This window comes from Xyrauchen texanus, chromosome 7 (assembly GCF_025860055.1).
Source record: "Xyrauchen texanus isolate HMW12.3.18 chromosome 7, RBS_HiC_50CHRs, whole genome shotgun sequence".
Classification (NCBI taxonomy): domain Eukaryota; kingdom Metazoa; phylum Chordata; class Actinopteri; order Cypriniformes; family Catostomidae; genus Xyrauchen; species Xyrauchen texanus.
Genome location: NC_068282.1, coordinates 28,304,339 through 28,317,379, shown reverse-complemented (window position 1 = coordinate 28,317,379; position 13,041 = coordinate 28,304,339).

Sequence of the window (13,041 nt, the reverse complement as noted above, 5' to 3'; positions counted from 1 at the left end):
TGCTGCTGGCAATGAAGAAGACGATGACAAAGGAGTGAAGAACCCAAGTGCAGTTTTATTAAATAAACGTGAAATCCAAAACCTTAACTAAAAGTGAGGACTAGACTAGACTAGACTAGACTAGACTAGACTAGACTAGACTAGACTAGACTAGACTAGACTAGACTAGACTAGACTAGACTAGACTAGACACGCTTGCCATAAATGTGGCTACAACATTACACTTACAAACAATACTTGACCAAAGACAATACTGTGGCAAACACGAGGGCTTATATACACAGACATAGTAACAAGACAACCAATGAACAGACAGAACTATAAACAAGATAACAAGACTAATAACCTAAAACCAATGACAAACTAGAACTAATAATAAAGTAATAAAACAATGAACCAATGAAAACAAGACACATGAACATGGAGGGAAACATGAAATCACATGACAACGGAAAGCCATGACAAGAACCAGGAACTAGACTTTTCAAAATAAAAGACATGGAAACATGAACCATCAGAACACACATGAACACACACATTAAACATTACACTGGGTAACCAGATCTTGTGATGGAAATGTGAGTCATCAATCACCACCTTCACTATAGATTTGCAATTTGAGTATTCATATGAATGCTTGATTGAACAATGTGAATGCAAACAATGGTTGATTTGTTTTATTAATGCATGTCTGCATTCTGCACGCACAGCTGACTCAATGGAAAATGTCAAACGTTTCTAAATAATTTTAATTCAGTAATGTCTTTCTGACTAGTTATTCACAAAATAGTTGAAGGAATCAAGTCAATACATAGGATAATGGGAAGGACTTATAGCATAATTCTGAAATTTCCTGTAGCTCAATGGGTAGTGTATGGCACCAGCAACACCAACACCATAGGTTTGATTCCCTGGATAAATACAACCTAATAAAAGGTATACCTTGAATGCACTGAATGTACATCCCATTCCTGTACTCAAAAATATATGTTACCCCATATAGGGTAAATAACCATTTCATTGGAGGGTATAGTGGAATGTTGTTTTTAGCTGGACCATATAATGAAGTGCTATATGAATAAACGTGGAAGGATTTGATAGCTTGAGTCTCTGTGTCATATCTTTCTTCCCTCAGCTGAGCCGCATCGAGACAGGGATTGCAGATCAAGAAAATGTATTAAATACATTAAATGACGAAATTACCTAACGATGGGATTAATTTCGAAGAGAGCGGATGGAGCGTAGGAAGCTATATTGAAAAAGTATAATTCTGTCCATTTTCCTGTGAACCATGAGCCTAGAAAGTAACCCCTGAGTCCTGTGGAGGGAGCCGCGTACATGAATAGGCACATGTCATCCGGAGATTTGCGGCAGCCATCATCGATTGATAGGTAGGAGAGGTTGTCTATGGAATGAGCTAGTATGGGGAGGAGGGAAACGAAGGAGTGGCCTTGAGGAATGATAAGCATGGGAAAATTGAGGTGGCCTGGTAGGGACTGGAGATTGCTTATGAGGCCCAAACTGACCAGAGAACGACGTGTAAATAGACCTGATCCTGTTGTGTTTCTTTAGGCAGGAAGCTTGCGTGTTTAGAGAATGGAGCGTGATGCCTAGAAATTCCAGAGATGTGGCCCCTTTTTTTTTCTCTCTTTCTTCCTTCCTCGAGCTGGAGCAAATAGAGTGAGAAGAATCATGTCTCCACTTTGTAAGAGTTTTGTTGTTGGCTGTAAAAGTGAACATGGGAGTTTCATGTGCCCCAAAACATACAAAATGTGTGTATGTTTGTGGAAACCATTTTACACCGGACTGCTTTGTGAATGTGTGTCAATATAAATCTGGATCTTCAAAATGATTATCAAACATGGATCAGTACCAACTGTTCGAGTCCCAGCTTTACGACCTGAATATGCAAGTATTGCGCTTTATATTTTGTGAATATTAGCAAATCTCCTTTCCGAATGTGCTTGATAGCTGATTCCATGGCTAATGCGCTAAGGTTACCATGTCTCTGACTGCATTCGTGGAGACCGGATATACATATTTATTCATACGTATATGGCTGAACTCCGGTATTTACGCTGTCAATCATAATGGTTCTGATTTGTTGCTGCTGTAGTGTCTTAAGTGGGGGCTGAAAAGGCACGGCCCTCTTCCGGAAAGGGGGCGGGGAGAGGCATCTAATTTGCATTTAAAGAGACATGAACAAAATCAGCGTGTTTTGATTCCACCCTAAAGATACATTTATAACATGGTATAGTAAATTATCTGTGGGGTATTTTGAGCTGAGACTTTGCAGACACATTCTGGAGACGTCTGGGATTTATTAGGTCTCCTTTAATGGTAACAGATTATATTAATGAGCTTGACTCATCACAGGATTTATCCAATGATTGACAGACCTACTTACCTGCTTCTAAAATGTAATGTCCCTGACCATGCTCATTAAAAGGGAACGGCTCATATCGAGATGCTTTGATGCTTAAAAGTAATGTAGTTGGGCTGACATGACTGTTAGACTCTGGGCTTTGAAATATTGAACATGGATAAAGCCCAGAGTGCTTGAAGATACCCGGCATCAGAGGTGCATTTTCGTGCTTGCGATGAGAACATGGAAGTACGTATAGCATAAGAAAACACTGCATTTATGGATGGGCATTCATTCTCCCTTGGAGGCTCTCGGTGAACATCACTGAAATGTTATTTCACCAAGGACCCTTACACAAGGCTTTGGTGAAAGCTATATTAACCTGTTAATACGCATATGTTCACACTCGGGAGTGACGTCACTCTGCTTACATTTAATATATAATTTACCATCTATATATGTAATTAATGTGAACCAATTATACATCTTTTCAAAGGTCTGAGGGTTCAACGTTGATATCCGATCTCTGTTGCGTGATAGCAATCCTCCAAAAACAGCAATTTGTTTATATAAAAACATGTTCAGCACAAAATATTTCCATTACTATAAATTCATAGTTCTCCAACTTTAAAAAATAACAATATATATTAATTCTGAAACTTGGGAGATAAAGCCCAAAGTGTCTTCTTTCAAATGATACTACAACTGTGTCCATATTCCAAAGGCTCCAGTAAATACAACCATTTAAGTTCAGGTATGTCATTTTCATGGCTTATACTGAAAAAGGGGGCCGCACATCGACGGGTTAAACTGTGATTCCATGCTCCCTCGGAATGCCCACATCATGGGCTTGGTCTTTCCTAGTAAGTAGGGCTTAGGGATGATCAACTGTATTGGAAAGCACCCATTACGTGATTTGGGCGAAGGTGACCAGCAAAACGGGGATATCTTACTGAATGGAGTAATGGGACCCCGTTCAATAAACACTGACTGTACATGATGATATGCCTGAATTATTATCTTAATTCCCTGATGGGGAATGCTCGGGCATGCGCATAGTGAATGGCATGTGAATGAACCTTGACCGAGTTGCCCTCATGAGATTGCGCGATTGCCTGCCATTACTGTGAGAGTGAATGCGCGGTTGACATGAAACACTGGCTTTTGATATTGATGCGGAGGTGTTATGATGAATAGACAGCATTGCCACTTTATAATGAACAGGCAGCATGGCAATGGAAGGCTTAGACCCATGACTAAATCTGAATGCATTTGATGGATATGAAAATGACTTGGCTCATTTCTGATGGAAACAAGCTGCTGCCTGAGCCGATGATTTTGACGGACTTGGCGTGGAGCGCGCTCCTTCCGCGCTGGGTCATGCAATCCGATTGAGAGAGATCTCCTAAATTAATGAGATATGGGTGAAGTTAAGGTTTACTGGTTGTTTACTCCCCATGGGTTTGTTGTTGGCAGAAGTTGAGATGAAGTGACGACGTTGTTGGAAAGGGAAGGCGGGCTTCCAGAGATGTTCTGTGCACTGGTTCTCCTGTAGCCTGGAGAGGTTGAAACATGTCTATTTGCCATGTTAGCACACTGAAACAACAACGATGTGATAGTTTGTGAGCAGACTTATAAAGCAATTGCTTACATGCGATTGGCTAGGAATTACCCAGCTAATGATGTGATGATGTACAACTGCTAGTCTTCCCGCTAGAACTACACTGCGCTTCCATTTACCCTACATATGCTAAGATCAGTGTTTATTGGCAATCCACTACTTTCCAGAGCGCTAGTGATCAAAATTTGAGCCTTCTAGGGCTCCTCTTCCAGAGTTTCCCAGGGCTCCTCCTCTTGAGCCTCCCGAGCCTTCTAGGGCTCCGCCTCTCGAGCTTCCCAGAGCTCCGCCTCCCGAGCCTCCTACGGCTCTGTCCCCAGTGACTCCAGAGCCTTCTTGGGCTCCGCCGCGGCCCCGCCGTCCACGGCTCATCCTCCTACGGCGTCAGCCTCTCGAGGCCCCCGAGCCTTCTAGGGCTCCTCCTCCCTAGCTTCCCAGAGCTCCGCCTCTCAAGTCCCTCGAGTCTTCCAGGGCTCCTCCTCCCGAGCCTTCTAGGGCTCCGCCTTCCGAGCCTTCCAGAGCTCCGCCTTCCGAGCCTTCCAGAGCTCCGCCTTCCAGAGCTCTGCCTTCCAGAGCTCCGCCTTCCGAGCTTTCCAGAGCTCTGCCTTCCGAGCTTCCTAGAACTCTGCCTTCCGAGCTTCCTGAGCTTTCCAGAGCGCCGCCTCCTGGGCCTCCCACAGCTCCGCCTCCTGAGCCTCCAGGGCTTCCCTCAGCTCCGCCTCCTATGGCTTCTCCGCCCCCCACGGCTCCAAGGCCTCCCCCGGCTACGCCTTCTATGGCTCCGCTCCCCGGACCGGTCCCTATCCTGCGGCCACCTCCCAGGTCCCCCAAGCCAATCCACATCCCGTGGTCAACTTCCTGGCCCCCAGGACCGGCCCCTGTCCTTCGACTGCCTCCCAGGCCCCCCAAACCTGTCCTTGCCCTGTGGCCAGCTCCCAGGCCTCCTGAACCTATCCTTGCCCTGTGGCCAGCTCCCAGGCCCCCTGAACCGGTCCCTGTCCTGTGGCCACCTCCCAGGCCCCCTGACCCAGTCCCCTCTGTACCCCCCTTGGACTGCCAGTCTGCCCTTTGTGCCCCCTTGGACTTCCTGCCTGCCCTCTGTGCCCCCTTGGACTGCCTTCTTGCTCTCGTGCCCCCCCCCCCCCCCGGTCTGCCCGTCTGCTCCTGGTGCCGCCTTTTTGTTTCTTTTTATTATTTAGGATCGTCTGGAATCCGATCCTTTGAGGGGGGCTCTGTTATGTATACCTTGTCTTGTCTCACTGTTGCCCTTTGTTTGTCATTTTTGACACTTTTGGAGTTCCTTAGTTTTCACTTTTGTCACCCTTGTAGCTCCATAGTCTCCTTGTTAGCTTTCGTGTTCTCTGTTCATTGTTTTCACCTGCCCTCGTTAGTTTGCCATTGGTTTCTGTTTATTGCCCTGTCATCTTGTTTGAGTTCTGTTTGTTCATTGGCTCCCGTTTTCCCATGTCCATGTATTTTAACCCGGTTGTTTTCACTCCCCTCTGTCAATCGTTGAATGTTGTTAGGCCTGGTATATGTTCCCTGCCCGAGTTCTCAGTGTGATTTTCATCGTGTTTAAGTTTCCTGTTTTCCCATTGTGTTTTTTTTCCTTTGTGTTTATTTGTTTGTTTGTTTAATAAAGTAAGCTGCAATTAGATACACTCTCTTTGCCCCAGTCTTAAAAGCATGTCTAGTCCATGTTCCACAAGCTTTGTATTTTCCCCTTAGGATTTCTGGCCAGTCCACTAGTGACCTGAGCTCTCGTAGTCCGTATATTTCAAGTGTTCTGAGTAGCCCTGGCATTAAATTGGCAACTTCCAATAGTTTTGTCCTTGTGCAAGGAGAGAGTAGCTCCATTTATGCCTCTCCCATACTTCAGCGCGTCCCTGGTCAATATGCCCCGGTGTTTCCTACCAAATATTTAACTGCTCCCATGTCCTACCTGCTAGGTCTTTTAAGCTCCTCCAGGCAAAATGCCTCTGCCTCCCAAGGCAGTTCTCATTTTGCCCCTCAGGGAATGTGTAGTCCTTACAGTGGCTCCATCCAATCTCAAGTGCTCTCTAACCAGCTTTACCCTGGGTATCTTGCCTATGCAAAGCTTAGTTCCACTTGGTAGCACTTATGTTGACCCCTCACCCCAGCCAAAGGAACCAAAAGTCAATTTTTCTCATGGGTCTCCATTGTAAGTGCTCCAATGTCATCACCCAAGCTGTTAGCAAAGTAGGAGAGCAAAGCAATTTGTGCATACTCCCTGTCCCAGAACCAAATGACTCAAAGATGGCAGCCTTCAGCCTCTACTCGTGGTTTTAAGACCACTGATGCAGCAGCGTCACCGAACACCTCTCCATCTCAAAGCTCTCAGGCTCCCAGTATGTTCTATTCACTGTGCTCACAAGGAGGTCCTAGTCAATTAGTTTCCACACAAGTAGGAAGTGGCAGTTACCGTGGTCCGTTTCCCCAGTCTCAAAGCAGCTCTAATCGGTATACACCAGGAACCCCTGCATATGCAAAGCTTTGTTCCACACCCCTTGGTGTCACAACCCAGTCTACCAGTGATCAAAGCTCTTCCAGTCTATATGGTTTGGGCTCTCGGAGGAAGCCTGGGAGTCAGCTGGCTGTTTTCAGTTGTCTTATGTCTGTGCCAGGTGGGAGTATCTCTACTGATGGCCCATCTGCCCAGCACCAAAATCCCTCTAGCCAGTATGCATTTGTATCTTCCTTGTATGTAAGCGTACCCATGTACAGACAGTACTACCAATTAACTTCAAGTGTATCCCCTTTATCTCAGAGTAAAATGTCTCAAAGATTGCCGTCTTCAGCCTCTAGTTGGATGAATGGTATTCAGACCTCTGGTACAGATGCCTTACAGAGCAGGACTTCACCTAAAAGCTCTCCACCTCGCAGTGGGTTTTCTTCTCTCCTATCTGCTATAGGGTATGCAGGTCAGGTTTGGGGAATGTACAATTAATTCCAATGATCGTAATCAATGATTAATCATACGGTGTGACCCAGATACCAATACATATAAAACGCCCCAAAAAGGGCTTATATAGTCCAAGAGTCTGCTTCAAATATATATAGATAATTAAACACAATGAATTATAATTAATTAGGAATATACATTATATGCAGACAGGCTATATTAATTTTAATAAACCCTCAATGGAATTGACCCGTAGGCTACCACAACCAGTCAGTTCGTCCGCCGAACCACTTTGCTAAATACTCCTGATCAATTCTCCAGAAGGTTTATTCTTAGTCATAAGCTTACTCATCAAAGTACGTTAACTTACTTTGATAATATCAGCTCGTAGCTTAAAATCGCACATTAAAGAGGCTTTGTTTTATGATCAACAACCACAGACAATCAAGCGTATAATTGATTTTAATACAAGGCACTATGATATATCACTACACTTACAAACAGACATTTAACATAGAATAAACATAAAATAAGCAAAGTAAACAACAAGGAAAATAGATGGATTATTATAAGGATAGCCAACTTATTACAGCAATCAACCCTTAAGAGCCAGCAAATGGAATTACACACTTCAACGCGTTTGAATTTCAGGTGAAATAATACTTGCACAATGGATCTTTGCGTTGCTGAGCAAGACTGCGTGTATGTCGTATCCTCGTGGCCGTTCTTGAGACGGAGGATTTCGGTTCGGTGTTTCCAGAGCGTGGAGTTGAAACTCACGTGAAGAGAGAGTTGAAGGGTTGTTCGAGAAGTTCGAAGCGTCTGAGAGGGTAGCTGTTGAATAGTTGATGAGTGTTCCGGAGAGTTGCAGAAGATCGGGGGGAGAAGTGAGAGAGTGTAAGATGGCTTGAAGAGATCCAGAAGAAGTCCAAGGGAGGTCCAGAAGTGAAGTGGGGAAGTAAGAGAGAGATTTCAATGCCGGTCCTGACTTTTAAAGGTAGGGAGGTCACACCTCCTTTGGGAGAAGTGACCCAATGAGACCCCTCCGTTTTGGGCGCGAGTTTGCTCCCTTTGTCCGGTCAAGGCTCATTTGCATACACTGACATTCCTGTCTTGCAGGAAATCATGCACAGAACAAGCAGTATGGCTGGTGGCATTGTAATGCTTGAGTGTCATGTCAGGATGAGCCTATAGGAAGTGTTCCACATGAGGGGGAGGATATCTTCCCTGTATTGCACAGCATTGAGATTGCCTGCAATGATAACAAGCTCAGTCTGATGATGCTGTGACACACTGCTCAAGACCATTACGGACCCTCAACCTCCAAATCGATCCTGCTCCAGAGCACAGGCCTCGGTGTAACACTCATTCTTTCGATGATAAACGTCTGGCCATCACCCATGGTGAGACAAAACCACGACTCGTCAGTGAAGAGCACTTTATGCCAGTCCTGACTGGTCCAGAGAAGGTAGGTTTGTGCTCATAGGCATAGTTTTGCTTGATGTCTGGTAAGGACCTTCCTTACAACAGTTCTACAAGCCCTCAGTCCAGCCTCTCTCAGCCTACTGTGGACAGTCTGAGCACTGATGGAGGGATTGTGCATTCCTGGTGTAACTCAGGCAGTTGTTGTTGCCATCCTGTACCTGTTTCGCTGGTGTGATATTTGGATGTACCGAACCTGTGCAGGTGTTGTCACACGTGGTCTGCCATTGCGTGGATGATCAGCTGTACTTCCTGTCTCCCTGTTGCACTGTCTTAGGCATCTCACAGTACGGACATTGCAATTTATTGACCTGGCCACATCTGCAGTCCTCATGCCTCCATGCAGCATGTCTAAGGCATGTTCACGCAGATGAGCAGGGACCCTGGGCATCTTTCTTTTGGTGTTTTTCAGAGTCAGTGGAAAGGTCTCTTTAGTGTCCTAAGTTTTTATAACTGTGACCTTAATTGCCTACCGTCTGTAAGCTGTTAGTGTCTTAACCACAGTTTGACAGGTGCATGTTAATTAATTGCTCATGATTCATTGAACAAGCATGTGAGACATTGTTTAAACCCTTTACAATAAAGATCTGTAAAGTTATTTGGGTGTTTACATAATTATCTTTAAAATACAATGTGCTGAAAAGGGACATTTCTTTTTTATGCTGAGTTTAAATGGTTCTATACAAGTTTTGTAAAGTAACTAAGAGAAAATTAGTTCCAGGTTGATGACGCAAGATGCACAGCTGAAACTACAGGCTACTGGATATGCAGCAGGTTGAACTGTCCGACTCAAAAATAATCAAATGAGCAGGTCCCATTAACTGTCAAAGTTTGCAGAGGATTACTGAGTAAAACATTTTGAAACCTTCAGATGTTTGTTTCTGTTATTTCTGACTGTTATTTGCAAATGAAGGTCTTGAGAATTAAGCAGCCATTTTTACTGTTATTTAATGTTAATAAATAACTTTAATGTTATTTATTCAAATTATTATTAATTACAAATTATCTTCTAGTTGTGTTTGTATTCAAGAAATCAGAATTTCATTAACTTATGGATCAGCAATAACATCCTAAAATAGTAGTACCCTGAGACAGAGTTTGAAATGAACGAGTTGAACTAATATAGGATAGATGGCTCTTATAAGATACTTATAACCTTTGCCATTGAACCTGCTCTAAATTAACAACTTAAACTTACAGGCAAAATGAAAAGTCAACTTTTCAAGTTTTGAATGAGCCAGTCCAATAACTGTCGAAGTTTGAGAGTTGCTGATACTACGAGTATGCTTGTACTGAGGACTTGAACAAGCCTATGGCAAAATGTAAGTTTCGTTAATAACAAACAAAATGTACTGGAAATTATGACTAGCTCAATTAAAAAATATTTTTATTAAAACATGCAAAAAAAAATGTGTTGAAAGATGAAGTTTACTACTGTTTAATGTGAATGCAGATTATGAATCATGCTTTGGTGAGTTGAATAAGACTACTTTATTCTCTTTATATGCTTTAGATGCATAGAACATATCCCGTTTGTGCATCGGTGTCTGTATTGGGTGCTTTCGATTTCAAAACGTCAATGTTGTAAACTCATCCACGATGTAATCAATACTGTCAGTCATACTGACATGCAGGATCCCAGAATGAAACACTACTGAATATAAACACCATTGTTTATTGACCAACTTAATAGAATATGTAATAAACAGCAATAGGCATTTACAAATGGCTTTATTTTATTGTTTGAGCATGAATAACATAACACCAGGATGCTAGAAGTACGTACTTGTGATGTAATGAGGTAATCACGTAAATGAATTGCTTAATCCTTGTCCAATGTACTTATATGTGTGTTTGTGTAGGTAGAGTTGTTGAGATGTTTCACATTTTACTATTGGTGCCTGCAGGATTTAATCTGAGGGGATGCAAAGAAATCTGCCTAGAGGTCTGCACAGGCCTTAAAATTAAATCCAAACCCATCCCGAACCCCATACCGTACCCAGTCCGAACGATATTGGCAGATTTTACACCCGAACCCAAAATCGCTTATTATCTAATTTCTTCTCCTAGAACAGCTGTATTTTATGTAAGCATATAGGCAACTTTCCAAATAGTACTGAAATAGTAAACATAGTTAAAACACAGTTTTAACAAGGCATGGCAGCCCCTTACTACCGTAGAGCAGAAGGGAAATATTGCATTGCCTTACAGTTTATTTGCTGAAACTTCACCTGGTGCAGCATAATCAGGAATAATATGAAACAATGCAACAGTCCCCTCTATGCAGCCTGAACTTGTTGAGATTGCTGAATCTTTGTGACAACTGCACTAAAAACAATCTCAACATGTGTTTTTGAAAATGTGAAGTTCTTTTTAACTTGACATTGTGTTGCGCGAGACGCTGAAGCAAAAGCGAGACGCTGTGCAAATGTTAAATGCATTCATCCAGCGTGTGTTTAAACTATGGGGAAACAGAACAGAAATGCGCAAAAACACATTCGTTGTAAACGACCACTAACTCGTCTGTTCGCGTGTCTGTGACTGTGAACGCGTGCGCGAAACAAGATCTGTAGGCCTGTTTATTTTTTCTATAGTTACAAACCTAGTTGCAGACTTCTAAATCTGCCTAATAAACCTTATATCTAGGTCCTAGGTCCAGGGTCATGCTCCCCAATGAGAATTGTTTTTTGTTTTAGTTTTTTGTAAAAAACAACACCAAGGCATTCAATTATGGTGACTTTGAGTTAAGCATTTATTTATTTCTCGAGTCTGAATAGCATTCATGTAACTATTGGTTTAAGCATTTCTTCCAGTAACTGTGCAGACAGATGCATTTTCATGCAAAATAAAAAGCAAAATGCACCACAAAGAATAGAGCAGAACACAGGTGTCTCGAATCAAATTTTTATCAGTTGAAGAAGTTTTTTTAATTTGACACAGAATCTAAAAATGCTGCGCTCATGAGAGAGTTGCTAAAAACACTGTGAAACGTGACGTAGTTGTCAAAAGACAAATGTTTACATGGAAAACGATTGTAAAACAGCGTGAGAAGACGTAAAAACACATTCAGTTTGAACAGCCCCTTGTTTACATGACACAGCACTAGCTGAAGTTTCTCAAAGTTACCTCTCAAATAAACAGACTTTTGTTTCAGTTGACTGTAGGGAAATGTAAACTGTATGCATCGCTGTATTATTAAACATCCCGATACTGTTTTACTGTGTGATAAACCGCTCAAAATGATTTAGTGAGAGAGCGCACTGAACGAATTGTACTGAATCACAAATTGATTCAGACCGTTTTGCTAGCACGTCTGGCCAATTCACTGAAAAGAACGAACTCAAAATAATTATTCTTTTGCAAATTGGTCATCGTTAGTTCTTTTAAACATCCAACTGATATATGGAACACATTTCATGATTGGTGAAATATTCTGAGAGTAAATATTTCTCAGGTCATTGGCGGATTTAGGCATGGGCAACATAAATTTTTTTTTAATTCTGCAGAAAAAAGAAAGACATATACATATGGGATGGCATTAGGGTGAGTAAATGATGAGAGTTTTTTTTACATTTTTCAGTTAACTATTCCTTTAAGACTCTAAACTCTACTTTCTAAAACTTGGGAATGAAGAAACACCTGACAGCACTGGGCAGTAAGCAAATATTTCCCCAGGAAGGCCCCTGCAATTGAAGGATGGCCACAAACTTTGCAGATTCCAGAGCAATTAACCAATCGAGCCTGGCAATGTGGTGTGACAGAGTGAGCACATCACAGGCCACTGCAAATCACATCCGTTATGCATTGAGATTGGCCAGATCTAAATTAAAGAGCCAATTAACTGTGCTAATAGCCCTCTCCAATTTAATCTGGGAGACAATGGGGGATTGAAGACGATGCATTATTAAAGACGGGACCTCGCACAATATCCTTGTTCTGGTACCATTTGGAGGGCCTCCACTCAATGCCTTGTTTTTGCTTCAGTTAGCTCACCGACTCCCATGATTAAGTGCCTATAATTATTTTTCAATTAAGGCTTTGATCTGCAGTGTACTGTATACAGCTTTTTGGCACGGCAGGTAGAATGAGGATGAGACAGTGAATTTGTCCCTCTCTGTTTGGTGTTGATTGGGGTACGGGACAGATTATGTTTGCAGAAAGGACAGACACTGCCTCTGTGCAAAAGCTGATGAAAGTGCAGCTCGAATTTACTAAGTAGTTGGGCCTTTTCTGATATTTCTAGGTTTCAGTTTGTTCAGGAATATGCATCATGCTAATAAGTGGATGTAGCAAGTTGGTAGCAGACATGCTTCACATGTATGAAGTCCTGGGTTCAACACTCATGAATTTAAGGAAATTGGACTATAACATTTTGGAAGTAGCAATCTTAAACAGACAACCTTTACAAACCGGAGCAGTGAAGGTGATGTAACTCGCTTGAAAGGTTTATGCTTTGAACTGTGAGTCACTTTGGATAAAATAATAACAAAAAAAGGTTCTGGTTTCTTAAAAGTAAAAGATACTGGAGCTGTAGTGCAGAAGGTAGTGCAGTTGCTCATGACATGTAGAAGAGCTGTTGGCTCAAAAGACCTGGGTTCAAATATTGCTTGGGTCATGGTTAAAACTTTATAATACCTTTCATTAATAAATAAA